Genomic DNA, 13,541 nt, shown 5'->3' on the forward strand with positions numbered 1-13,541 from the left:
TTTCCTCCAATGGGATTTTCCCATGTATTTTACCAGGAAACATAAATATCGCAGCAAAGAAAAATCAGTGCCTTCCTAACCATACCGAAGCACTCCGAATTTGTTGGCGATGTCCATTTTTCTCTACTAGTTCATGGTGACCTAATCCTAAACCTAAGTGGAATTTTCTTCCAAAGGGATTTTCCCATGTATTTTACCAGGAAACATAAATACCGCAGCAAAGAAAAATCAGTGCCCTCCTAACCATACCTAAGCACTCTGAATTTGTTGGCGATGTCCATTTTGCTATACGTGTTCATGGTGACTGAACTCAAACCTTAAGTGGAATTTTCCTCCAATGGCATTTTCCCATGTATTTTACCAGGAAAAATAGAAACTGCAGTCAACAAAAGTAAGTGCCCCCCTAACTACACCCAAGCACTCCGAATTTATTGGCGATGTCCATTTTGCTATACGAGTCCATGGTGACCTAACCCTAACCCTATGTTACCAGAAAACATCGATAAGGCAGGCTAGAAAAGTCAGTGGCTTCCTAACCATACCCAAGCACTCCGAATTTGTTGGAGATGTCCATTTTGCTCTATGAGTTCATGGTGACCTAACCCTAACCCTAAGTGGAATTTTTCCTCCAATGTAATTTTCCCATTTATTTTGCCAGGAAACATATATAGAGCAGAGTAGAAAAGTCATTGCCTTGCTAACCATACCCAAGCACTCCAAATTTTCGGCAATCTCCATTTTGCTGTATTAGTTTATGGTGACCTAACCCTAACCGTAAGTGGAACTTTCTTCCAATGGGATTTTCCCAGGTATTTTACCAGGAAACATAGATAGGGAAGCCGAGAAGATTCAGTAACTTCCTAAACGTACCGAAGCACTCCGAATTTGTTGGCGATGTCCATTTTGCTATACGAGTTGATGGTGACTTAACCATAAGCGTAAGTGGAATTTTCCTCCAATGGGATTTTCCCCATGTATTTTGCCAGGAAACATAAATACCGCAGCCAAGAAAAGTAAGTGCCCTCCTAACCATACCTAAGCACTCCGAATTTGTTGGCGATGTCCATTTTGCTCTACGTGTTCATGGTGCCCTAACCCTAACCCTAAGTGGAATTTTCCTCCAATGGGATTTTCCCAGGTATTTTACCAGGAAATATAGATAGGTCTGCCTAGAATAGTCAGTGTCCTCCTAACCATACCCAAGCACCACTAATTTGTTGAGGGTGTCCATTGTGCTATATGATTTCATGGGGACTTAACCCTAACCCTAAGTGGAATTTTCTTCCAATGGGATTATCAAATATATTTTACCAGGAAACATATATAGCACAGCCAAGAAAAGTCAGTGCCTGCCTAACCATACCCAAGCACTCCTAATTTGTTGGAAATGTCCACTTTGCTCTATGAGTTTATGGTGACCTAACCCTAAGTGGAATTTTCCTCCAATAGTATTTTCCCTTTTATTTTACCAGGAAACATAAATAGGGCAGCCTAGAAAAGTAAGTGCCCCTCCTAACAGTATCCAAGCACTCTGAATTTGTTGGCAGTGTCCATTTTGCTTTCTGAGTTCATGGTGACCTAACCCTAAGTGGAATTTTCCTCCAATGGGATTTTCCCAGGTATTTTACCAGGAAACATAGATAGCGCAGACTAGAATGGTCAGTGCCCTCCTGACGATACCTACGTACTCTCAATTTATTCGCGATGTCCATTTTGCTATACGTGTTCATGGTGACCTAACCCTAACCCTAAGTGGAATTTTCCTCCAATGATATTTTCCCATGTATTTTACAAGGAAAAATAGAAAATGTAGTCTAGAAAAGTAAGTTACCCCGTAACTACAACCAAGCACTCCGAATTTTTTGGCGACGTCCATTTTGCTATATGAGTTGATGGTGACCTAACCCTAACCCTAAGTGGAATTTTCCTCCAATGGGATTTTCCCAGGTATTTTACCAGGAAACATAGGTAGGCCTGCCTAGAATAGTCAGTGTCCTCCTAACCATACCCAAGCACCCCGAATTTGTTGGTGGTGTCCATTGTGCTATATGAGTTCATGGGGACTTAACCCTAATCCTAAGTTGAATTTTCCTCCAATGGGATTTTCCATGTATTTTACCAGGAAACGTATATAGCGCAGCCAAGAAAAGCCAGTGCCTGCCTAACCATACCTAAGTACTCCGAATTTTTTGGCAATGTCCATTTTGCTCTCTGAGTTCATGGTGACCTAACCCTAACCCTAAGTGGAATTTTTCTCCAATGGTATTTAACCGTGTATTTTACCAGGAAACATAGATAACGCAGCCAATAAAAGTCAGTGCCCTCTTAACTATACCGAGCACTCCAAATTTGTTAGCTAAGTCCATTTTTCTATACGAGTACATGGTGACCTAACCCTAACCCTAAGTGGAATTTTCCTCTAATGGGATTTTCCCAGGTATTTTACCAGTAAACATAGGTAGGCCAGCCTAGAAAAGTCAGTGCCCTACTAACCATACCGAAACACTCCGAATTTGTTGGCGATGTCCATTTTGCTTTTCGAGTTCATGGTGACCTAACCCTTACTCTACGTGGAATTTTCCTCCAATCATATTTTCCCATGTATTTTACCAGGAAACATAGAAAGTGCAGTCAGGTAAATTAAGTGCCCCCCTGACTACACCCAAACACTCCGAATTTGTTGGCGATGTCCATTTTGCTATACGAGTTCATGGTGACCTAACCCTAACCCTAAGTGGAATTTTCCTCCAATAGTATTTTCCCTTTTATTTTACCAGGAAACATAAATAGGGCAGCCTAGAAAAGTAAGTGCCCCTCCTAACAGTATCCAAGCACTCTGAATTTGTTGGCAGTGTCCATTTTGCTTTCTGAGTTCATGGTGACCTAACCCTAAGTGGAATTTGCCTCCAATGGGATTTTCCCAGGTATTTTACCAGGAAACATAGATAGGCCTGCCTAGAATAGTCAGTGTCCTCCTAAAAATACCCAAGTACTCTGAATTTGTTGGCAATGTCCATTTTGCTATACGTGTTCATGTTGACCTAACCCTAACTAGAATTTTCCTCCAATGGGATTTTCCCATGTATTTTAACAGGAAACATAGATAGCGCAGCCTAGAATGGTCAGTGCCCTCCTGACGATACATAAGTACTCTGAATTTATTCGCGATGTCCATTTTGCTATACGTGTTCATGGTGACCTAACCCTAAACCTAAGTGGAATTTTCCTCCAATGATATTTTCCCATGTATTTTACAAGGAAAAATAGAAAGTGCAGTCTAGAAAAGTAAGTTACCCCCTAACTACAACCAAGCACTCCGAATTTGTTGGCGATGTCCATTTTGCTATCCGTGTTCATGGTGACCTAACCCTAACCCTAAGTGGAATTTTCCTCCAATGGGATTTTCCCAGGTATTTTACCAGGAAACATAGAAAGTGCAGTAAAGAAAAGTAAGTGCCCCCCTAACTACACCCAAGCACTCTGAATTTTTTGGCGATGTCCATTTTGCTATACGAGTTCATGGTGACCTAACCGTAACCCTAAGTGGAATTTTCCTCCAATGGGATTTTCCCATATATTTTACCAGGAAACATAGATAGGGCAACCTAGAAAAGTCAGTGCCCCACTAACCATACCCAAGCACTCTGAATTTGTTGGCAATGTCCACTTTGCTCTATGAGTTCATGGTGACCTAACCCTAAGTGGAATTTTCCTCCAATAGTATTTTCCCTTGTATTTTACCAGGAAACATAAATAGAGCAGCCTAGAAAAGTAAGTGCCCCTCCTAACAGTATCCAAGCACTCTGAATTTGTTGGCAGTGTCCATTTTGCTTTCTGAGTTCATGGTGACCTAACCCTAAGTGGAATTTTCCTCCAATGGGATTTTCCCAGGTATTTTACCAGGAAAAATAGAAAGTGCAGTCTAGAAAAGTAAGTTACCCCGTAACTACAACCAAGCACTCCGAATTTGTTGGCGATGTCCATTTTGCTATACAAGTTCATGGTGACCTAACCCTAACTCTAAGTGGAATTTTCCTCCAATGGGATTTTCCCAGGTATTTTACCAGGAAGCATAGATACCTCAGCCAAGAAAATTTAGTGCCCTCCTAACCATACCTAAGCACTCTGAATTTGTTGGCGATGTCCATTTTGCTATCCGTGTTCATGGTGACCTAACCCTAACCCTAAGCGGAATTTTCCTCCAATGGGATTTTCCCAGGTATTTTACCAGGAAACATAGAAAGTGCAGTAAAGAAAAGTAAGTGCCCTCCTAACCATACTTAAGTACTCCAAATTTTTTGGAAAATGTCCATTTTGCTGTATGAGTTCATGGGGACCTAACCCTAGCCCTAAGTGGAATTTTCCTCCAATGGGATTTTCCCAGGAATTTTACCAGGAAACATAGATACAGCAGCCAAGAAAAGTCAATGCCCTCCTAACCATATCCAAGCACTCCAAATTTCTTCGCGATGTCCATTTTGCTATCCGTGTTCATGGTGACCTAACCCTAACCCTAAGTGGAATTTTCCTCCAATGGGATTTTCCCAGGTATTTTACCAGGAAACATAGAAAGTGCAGTAAAGAAATATAAGTGCCCCCCTAACTACACCCAAGCACTCCGAATTTTTTGGCGATGTCCATTTTGCTATACGAGTTCATGGTGACCTAACCCTAACCCTAACTAGAATTTTCCTCCAATGGGATTTTCCCATGTATTTTAACAGGAAACATAGATAGCGCAGCTTAGAATGGTCAGTGCCCTCCTACGATACCTAAGTACTCTGAATTTATTCGTGATGTCCATTTTGCTATACGTGTTCATGGTGACCTAACCCTAAACCTAAGTGGAATTTTCCTCCAATGATATTTTCTGATGTATTTTACTAGGAAAAATAGAAAGTGCAGTCTAGAAAAGTAAGTTACCCCGTAACTTCAACCAACCACTCCGAATTTGTTGGCGATGTCCATTTTGCTATACAAGTTCATGGTGACCTAACCCTAACTCTAAGTGGAATTTTCCTCCAATGGGATTTTCCCAGGTATTTTACCAGGAAGCATAGATACCTCAGCCAAGAAAATTTAGTGCCCTCCTAACCATACCTAACCACTCTGAATTTGTTGGCGATGTCCATTTTGCTATCCGTGTTCATGGTGACCTAACCCTAACCCTAAGTGGAATTTTCCTCCAATTATATTTTCCCATGTATTTTACAAGGAAAAATAAAAAGTGCAGTCTAGAAAAGTAAGTTACCCCGTAACTACAACCAAGAACTCCGAATTTGTTGACGATGTCCATTTTGCTATACGAGTTCATGGTGACCTAACCCTAGCTCTAAGTGGAATTTTCCTCCAAAGGGATTTTCCCAGGTATTTTACCAGGAAACATAGAAAGTGCAGTAAAGAAAAGTAAGTGACCTCCTAACCATACTTAAGTACTCCGAATTTTTGGAAAATGTCCATTTTGCTGTATGAGTTCATGGGGACCTAACCCTAAGTGGAATTTTCCTCCAATAGTATTTTCCCTTGTATTTTACCAGGAAACATAAATAGGGCAGCCTAGAAAAGTAAGTGCCCCTCCTAACAGTATCCAAGCACTCTGAATTTGTTGGCAGTGTCCATTTTGCTTTCTGAGTTCATGGTGACCTAACCCTAAGTGGAATTTTCCTCCAATGGGATTTTCCTAGGTATTTTACCAGGAAAAATAGAAAGTGCAGTCTAGAAAAGTAAGTTACCCCGTAACTACAACCAAGCACTCCGAATTTGTTGGCGATGTCCATTTTGCTATACAAGTTCATGGTGACCTAACCCTAACTCTAAGTGGAATTTTCCTCCAATGGGATTTTCCCAGGTATTTTACCAGGAAGCATAGATACCTCAGCCAAGAAAATTTAGTGCCCTCCTAACCATACCTAAGCACTCTGAATTTGTTGGCGATGTCCATTTTGCTATCCGTGTTCATGGTGACCTAACCCTAACCCTAAGCGGAATTTTCCTCCAATGGGATTTTCCCAGGTATTTTACCAGGAAACATAGAAAGTGCAGTAAAGAAAAGTAAGTGCCCTCCTAACCATACTTAAGTGGAAAATGTCCATTTTGCTGTATGAGTTCATGGGGACCTAACCCTAGCCCTAAGTGGAATTTTCCTCCAATGGGATTTTCCCAGGAATTTTACCAGGAAACATAGATACGCAGCCAAGAAAAGTCAATGCCCTCCTAACCATATCCAAGCACTCCAAATTTCTTCGCGATGTCCATTTTGCTATCCGTGTTCATGGTGACCTAACCCTAACCCTAAGTGGAATTTTCCTCCAATGGGATTTTCCCAGGTATTTTACCAGGAAACATAGAAAGTGCAGTAAAGAAATATAAGTGCCCCCCTAACTACACCCAAGCACTCCGAATTTTTTGGCGATGTCCATTTTGCTATACGAGTTCATGGTGACCTAACCCTAACCCTAACTAGAATTTTCCTCCAATGGGATTTTCCCATGTATTTTAACAGGAAACATAGATAGCGCAGCTTAGAATGGTCAGTGCCCTCCTACGATACCTAAGTACTCTGAATTTATTCGTGATGTCCATTTTGCTATACGTGTTCATGGTGACCTAACTCTAAACCTAAGTGGAATTTTCCTCCAATGATATTTTCTGATGTATTTTACTAGGAAAAATAGAAAGTGCAGTCTAGAAAAGTAAGTTACCCCGTAACTTCAACCAAGAACTCCGAATTTGTTGGCGATGTCCATTTTGCTATACGAGTTCATGGTGACCTAACCCTAACTCTAAGTGGAATTTTCCTCCAATGGGATTTTCCCAGGTATTTTACCAGGAAACATAGAAAGTGCAGTAAAGAAATATAAGTGCCCCCCTAACTACACCCAAGCACTCCGAATTTTTTGGCGATGTCCATTTTGCTATACGAGTTCATGGTGACCTAACCCTAACCCTAACTAGAATTTTCCTCCAATGGGATTTTCCCATGTATTTTAACAGGAAACATAGATAGCGCAGCTTAGAATGGTCAGTGCCCTCCTACGATACCTAAGTACTCTGAATTTATTCGTGATGTCCATTTTGCTATACGTGTTCATGGTGACCTAACTCTAAACCTAAGTGGAATTTTCCTCCAATGATATTTTCTGATGTATTTTACTAGGAAAAATAGAAAGTGCAGTCTAGAAAAGTAAGTTACCCCGTAACTACAACCAACCACTCCGAATTTGTTGGCGATGTCCATTTTGCTATACAAGTTCATGGTGACCTAACCCTAACTCTAAGTGGAATTTTCCTCCAATGGGATTTTCCCAGGTATTTTACCAGGAAGCATAGATACCTCAGCCAAGAAAATTTAGTGCCCTCCTAACCATACCTAAGCCACTCTGAATTTGTTGGCGATGTCCATTTTGCTATCCGTGTTCATGGTGACCTAACCCTAACCCTAAGTGGAATTTTCCTCCAATGGGATGCCAGGAAACAACTAGAAAGTGCAGTAAAGAAAAGTAAGTGCCCTCCTAACCATACTTAAGTACTCCGAATTTTTTGGAAAATGTCCATTTTGCTGTATGAGTTCATGGGGACCTAACCCTAGCCCTAAGTGGAATTTTCCTCCAATGGGATTTTCCCAGGAATTTTACCAGGAAACATAGATACCGCAGCCAAGAAAAGTCAATGCCCTCCTAACCATATCCAAGCACTCCAAATTTCTTCGCGATGTCCATTTTGCTATACGTGTTCATGGTGACCTAACCCTAAACCTAAGTGGAATTTTCCTCCAATGGGATTTTCCCATGTATTTTACAAGGAAAAATAAAAAGTGCAGTCTAGAAAAGTAAGTTACCCCGTAACTACAACCAAGAACTCCGAATTTGTTGACGATGTCCATTTTGCTATACGAGTTCATGGTGACCTAACCCTAACTCTAAGTGGAATTTTCCACCAAAGGGATTTTCCCAGGTATTTTACCAGGAGGAAAAGAAAAGTAGAAACCATACTTAAGTACTCCGCAGTGTATGAGTTCATGGGGAGTGGAAAAGTAAGTTACCCCGTAACTACAACCAAGCACTCCGAATTTGTTGGCGATGTCCATTTTGCTATCCGTGTTCATGGTGACCTAACCCTAACCCTAAGTGGAATTTTCCTCCAATGGGATTTTCCCAGGTATTTTACCAGGAAGCATAGATACCTCAGCCAAGAAAATTTAGTGCCCTCCTAACCATACCTAAGCACTCTGAATTTGTTGGCGATGTCCATTTTGCTATCCGTGTTCATGGTGACCTAACCCTAACCCTAAGCGGAATTTTCCTCCAATGGGATTTTCCCAGGTATTTTACCAGGAAACATAGAAAGTGCAGTAAAGAAAAGTAAGTGCCCTCCTAACCATACTTAAGTACTCCAAATTTTTTGGAAAATGTCCATTTTGCTGTATGAGTTCATGGGGACCTAACCCTAGCCCTAAGTGGAATTTTCCTCCAATGGGATTTTCCCAGGAATTTTACCAGGAAACATAGATACCGCAGCCAAGAAAAGTCAATGCCCTCCTAACCATATCCAAGCACTCCAAATTTCTTCGCGATGTCCATTTTGCTATCCGTGTTCATGGTGACCTAACCCTAACCCTAAGTGGAATTTTCCTCCAATGGGATTTTCCCAGGTATTTTACCAGGAAACATAGAAAGTGCAGTAAAGAAATATAAGTGCCCCCCTAACTACACCCAAGCACTCCGAATTTTTTGGCGATGTCCATTTTGCTATACGAGTTCATGGTGACCTAACCCTAACCCTAACTAGAATTTTCCTCCAATGGGATTTTCCCATGTATTTTACAGGAAACATAGATAGCGCAGCTAGAATGGTCAGTGCCCTCCTACGATACCTAAGTACTCTGAATTTATTCGTGATGTCCATTTTGCTATACGTGTTCATGGTGACCTAACCCTAAACCTAAGTGGAATTTTCCTCCAATGATATTTTCTCATGTATTTTACTAGGAAAAATAGAAAGTGCAGTCTAGAAAAGTAAGTTACCCCGTAACTTCAACCAACCACTCCGAATTTGTTGGCGATGTCCATTTTGCTATACAAGTTCATGGTGACCTAACCCTAACTCTAAGTGGAATTTTCCTCCAATCGGATTTTCCCAGGTATTTTACCAGGAAGCATAGATACCTCAGCCAAGAAAATTTAGTGCCCTCCTAACCATACCTAACCACTCTGAATTTGTTGGCGATGTCCATTTTGCTATCCGTGTTCATGGTGACCTAACCCTAACCCTAAGTGGAATTTTCCTCCAATTATATTTTCCCATGTATTTTACAAGGAAAAATAAAAAGTGCAGTCTAGAAAAGTAAGTTACCCCGTAACTACAACCAAGAACTCCGAATTTGTTGACGATGTCCATTTTGCTATACGAGTTCATGGTGACCTAACCCTAACTCTAAGTGGAATTTTCCTCCAAAGGGATTTTCCCAGGTATTTTACCAGGAAACATAGAAAGTGCAGTAAAGAAAAGTAAGTGCCTCCTAACCATACTTAAGTACTCCGAATTTTTGGAAAATGTCCATTTTGCTGTATGAGTTCATGGGGACCTAACCCTAGCCCTAAGTGGAATTTTCCTCCAATGTATTTTCCCAGGAATTTTACCAGGAAACATAGATACCGCAGCCAGAAAAGTCAATGCCCTCCTAACCATATCCAAGCACTCCAAATTTCTTCGCGATGTCCATTTTGCTATACGTGTTCATGGTGACCTAACCCTAAACCTAAGTGGAATTGTCCTCCAATGATATTTTCCCATGTATTTTACAAGGAAAAATAAAAAGTGCAGTCTAGAAAAGTAAGTTACCCCGTAACTACAACCAAGAACTCCGAATTTGTTGACGATGTCCATTTTGCTATACGAGTTCATGGTGACCTAACCCTAACTCTAAGTGGAATTTTCCTCCAAAGGGATTTTCCCAGGTATTTTACCAGGAAACATAGAAAGTGCAGTAAGAAAAGTAAGTGCCCCCCTAACTACACCCAAGCACTCCGAATTTGTTGGCGATGTCCATTTTGCTATCCGTGTTCATGGTGACCTAACCCTAACCCTAAGTGGAATTTTCTCCAATGGGATTTTCGCAGGTATTTTACCAGGAAACATAGAAAGTGCAGTAAAGAAAAGTAAGTGCCCCCCTAACTACACCCAAGCACTCCGAATTTGTTGGCGATGTCCATTTTGCTATCCGTGTTCATGGTAACCTAACCCTAACCCTAAGTGGAATTTTTCTCCAATGGGATTTTCCCAGGTATTTTACCAGGAAACATAGAAAGTGCAGTAAAGAAAAGTAAGTGCCCCCCTAACTACACCCAAGCACTCCGAATTTGTTGGCGATGTCCATTTTGCTATCCGTGTTCATGGTGACCTAACCCTAACCCTAAGTGGAATTTTCCTCCAATCATATTTTCCCATGTATTTTACCAGGAAACATAGAAAGTGCAGTCAAAAAAAGTAAGTGCCCCCTATCTAAACCCAAGTACTCTGAATTTGTTGGCGATGTCCATTTTGCTATCCGTGTTCATGGTGACCTAACCCTAACCCTAAGTGGAATTTTCCTCCAATGGGATTTTCCCAGGTATTTTACCAGGAAACATAGAAAGTGCAGTAAAGAAAAGTAAGTGCCCTCCTAACCATACCCAAGTACTCCGAATTTTTGGAAAATGTCCATTTTGCTGTATGAGTTCATGGGACCTAACCCTAGCCCTAAGTGGAATTTTCCTCCAATGGGATTTTCCCAGGAATTTTACCAGGAAACATAGATACCGCAGCCAAGAAAAGTCAATGCCCTCCTAACCATATCCAAGCACTCCAAATTTCTTCGCGATGTCCATTTTGCTATACGTGTTCATGGTGACCTAACCCTAAACCTAAGTGGAATTGTCCTCCAATGATATTTTCCCATGTATTTTACAAGGAAAAATAAAAAGTGCAGTCTAGAAAAGTAAGTTACCCCGTAACTACAACCAAGAACTCCGAATTTGTTGACGATGTCCATTTTGCTATACGAGTTCATGGTGACCTAACCCTAACTCTAAGTGGAATTTTCCTCCAAAGGGATTTTCCCAGGTATTTTACCAGGAAACATAGAAAGTGCAGTAAGGAAAAGTAAGTGCCCCCCTAACTACACCCAAGCACTCCGAATTTGTTGGCGATGTCCATTTTGCTATCCGTGTTCATGGTGACCTAACCCTAACCCTAAGTGGAATTTTTCTCCAATGGGATTTTCGCAGGTATTTTACCAGGAAACATAGAAAGTGCAGTAAAGAAAAGTAAGTGCCCCCCTAACTACACCCAAGCACTCCGAATTTGTTGGCGATGTCCATTTTGCTATCCGTGTTCATGGTGACCTAACCCTAACCCTAAGTGGAATTTTTCTCCAATGGGATTTTCCCAGGTATTTTACCAGGAAACATAGAAAGTGCAGTAAAGAAAAGTAAGTGCCCCCCTAACTACACCCAAGCACTCCGAATTTGTTGGCGATGTCCATTTTGCTATCCGTGTTCATGGTGACCTAACCCTAACCCTAAGTGGAATTTTCCTCCAATCATATTTTCCCATGTATTTTACCAGGAAACATAGAAAGTGCAGTCAAAAAAAGTAAGTGCCCCCTATCTAAACCCAAATACTCCGAATTTCTTCGCGATGTCCTTTTTGCTATACGTGTTCATGGTGACCTAACCCTAACCCTAAGTGGAATTTTCCTCCAAAGGGATTTTCGCATATATTTTACCAGGAAACATAGATAGGGCAGCCTAGAAAAGTCAGTGCCCCACTAACCATACCCAAACACTCCTAATTTGTTGGAAATGTCCACTTTGCTCTATGAGTTCATGGTGACCTAACCCTAAGTGGAATTTTCCTCCAATAGTATTTTCCCTTGTATTTTACCAGGAAACATAAATAGGGCAGCCTAGAAAAGTAAGTGCCCCTCCTAACAGTATCCAAGCACTCTGAATTTTTGGCAGTGTCCACTTTGCTCTATGAGTTCATGGTGACCTAACCCTAAGTTGAATTTTCCTCCAATGGGATTTTCCCAGGTATTTTACCAGGAAACATAGATAGGCCTGCCTAGAATAGTCAGTGTCCTCCTCAACATACCCAAGCACACCAAATTTGTTGGCGATGTCCATTTTGCTATATGTGTTCATTGTGACCTAACCCTAACCCTAACTAGAATTTTCCTCCAATGGGATTTTCCCATGTATTTTAACAGGAAACATAGATAGTGCAGCCTAGAATGGTCAGTGCCCTCCTGACGATACCTAAGTACTCTGAATTTATTCGCGATGTCCATTTTGCTATACGTGTTCATGGTGACTTAACCCTAAACCTAAGTGGAATTTTCCTCCAATGGGATTTTCCCAGGTATTTTACCTGGAAACATAGAAAGTGCAGTAAAGAAAAGTAAGTGCCCCTCTAACTACACCCAAACACTCCGAATTTGTGGGCGATGTCCATTTTGCTATCCGTGTTCATGGTGACCTAACCCTAACCCTAAGTGGAATTTTCCTCCAATCATATTTTCCCATGTTTTTTATCAGGAAACATAGAAAGTGCAGTCAAGAAAAGTAAGTGCCCCCCTAACTACACCCAAGCACTCCGAATTTGTTGGCGATGTCCATTTTGCTATCCGTGTTCATGGTGACCTAACCCTAACCCTAAGTGGAATTTTTCTCCAATGGGATTTTCCCAGGTATTTTACCAGGAAACATAGAAAGTGCAGTAAAGAAAAGTAAGTGCCCCCCTAACTACACCCAAGTACTCCGAATTTCTTCGCGATGTCCTTTTTGCTATACGTGTTCATGGTGACCTAACCCTAACCCTAAGTGGAATTTTCCTCCAAAGGGATTTTCGCATATATTTTACCAGGAAACATAGATAGGGCAGCCTAGAAAAGTCAGTGCTCCACTAACCATACCCAAGCACTCCTAATTTGTTGGAAATGTCCACTTTGCTCTATGAGTTCATGGTGACCTAACCCTAAGTGGAATTTTCCTCCAATAGTATTTTCCCTTGTATTTTACCAGGAAACATAAATAGGGCAGCCTAGAAAAGTAAGTGCCCCTCCTAACAGTATCCAAGCACTCTGAATTTTTGGCAGTGTCCACTTTGCTCTATGAGTTCATGGTGACCTAACCCTAAGTTGAATTTTCCTCCAATGGGATTTTCCCAGGTATTTTACCAGGAAACATAGATAGGCCTGCCTAGAATAGTCAGTGTCCTCCTCAACATACCCAAGCACACCAAATTTGTTGGCGATGTCCATTTTGCTATATGTGTTCATTGTGACCTAACCCTAACCCTAACTAGAATTTTCCTCCAATGGGATTTTCCCATGTATTTTAACAGGAAACATAGATAGCACAGCCTAGAATGGTCAGTGCCCTCCTGACGATACCTAAGTACTCTGAATTTATTCGCGATGTCCATTTTGCTATACGTGTTCATGGTGACTTAACCCTAAACCTAAGTGGAATTTTCCTCCAATGGGATTTTCCCAGGTATTT

The sequence above is a fragment of the Crotalus tigris genome, unplaced genomic scaffold, assembly GCF_016545835.1.
Source record: "Crotalus tigris isolate CLP2741 ecotype Arizona unplaced genomic scaffold, ASM1654583v1 scf7180000024167.7108832, whole genome shotgun sequence".
Lineage (NCBI taxonomy): Eukaryota > Metazoa > Chordata > Lepidosauria > Squamata > Viperidae > Crotalus > Crotalus tigris.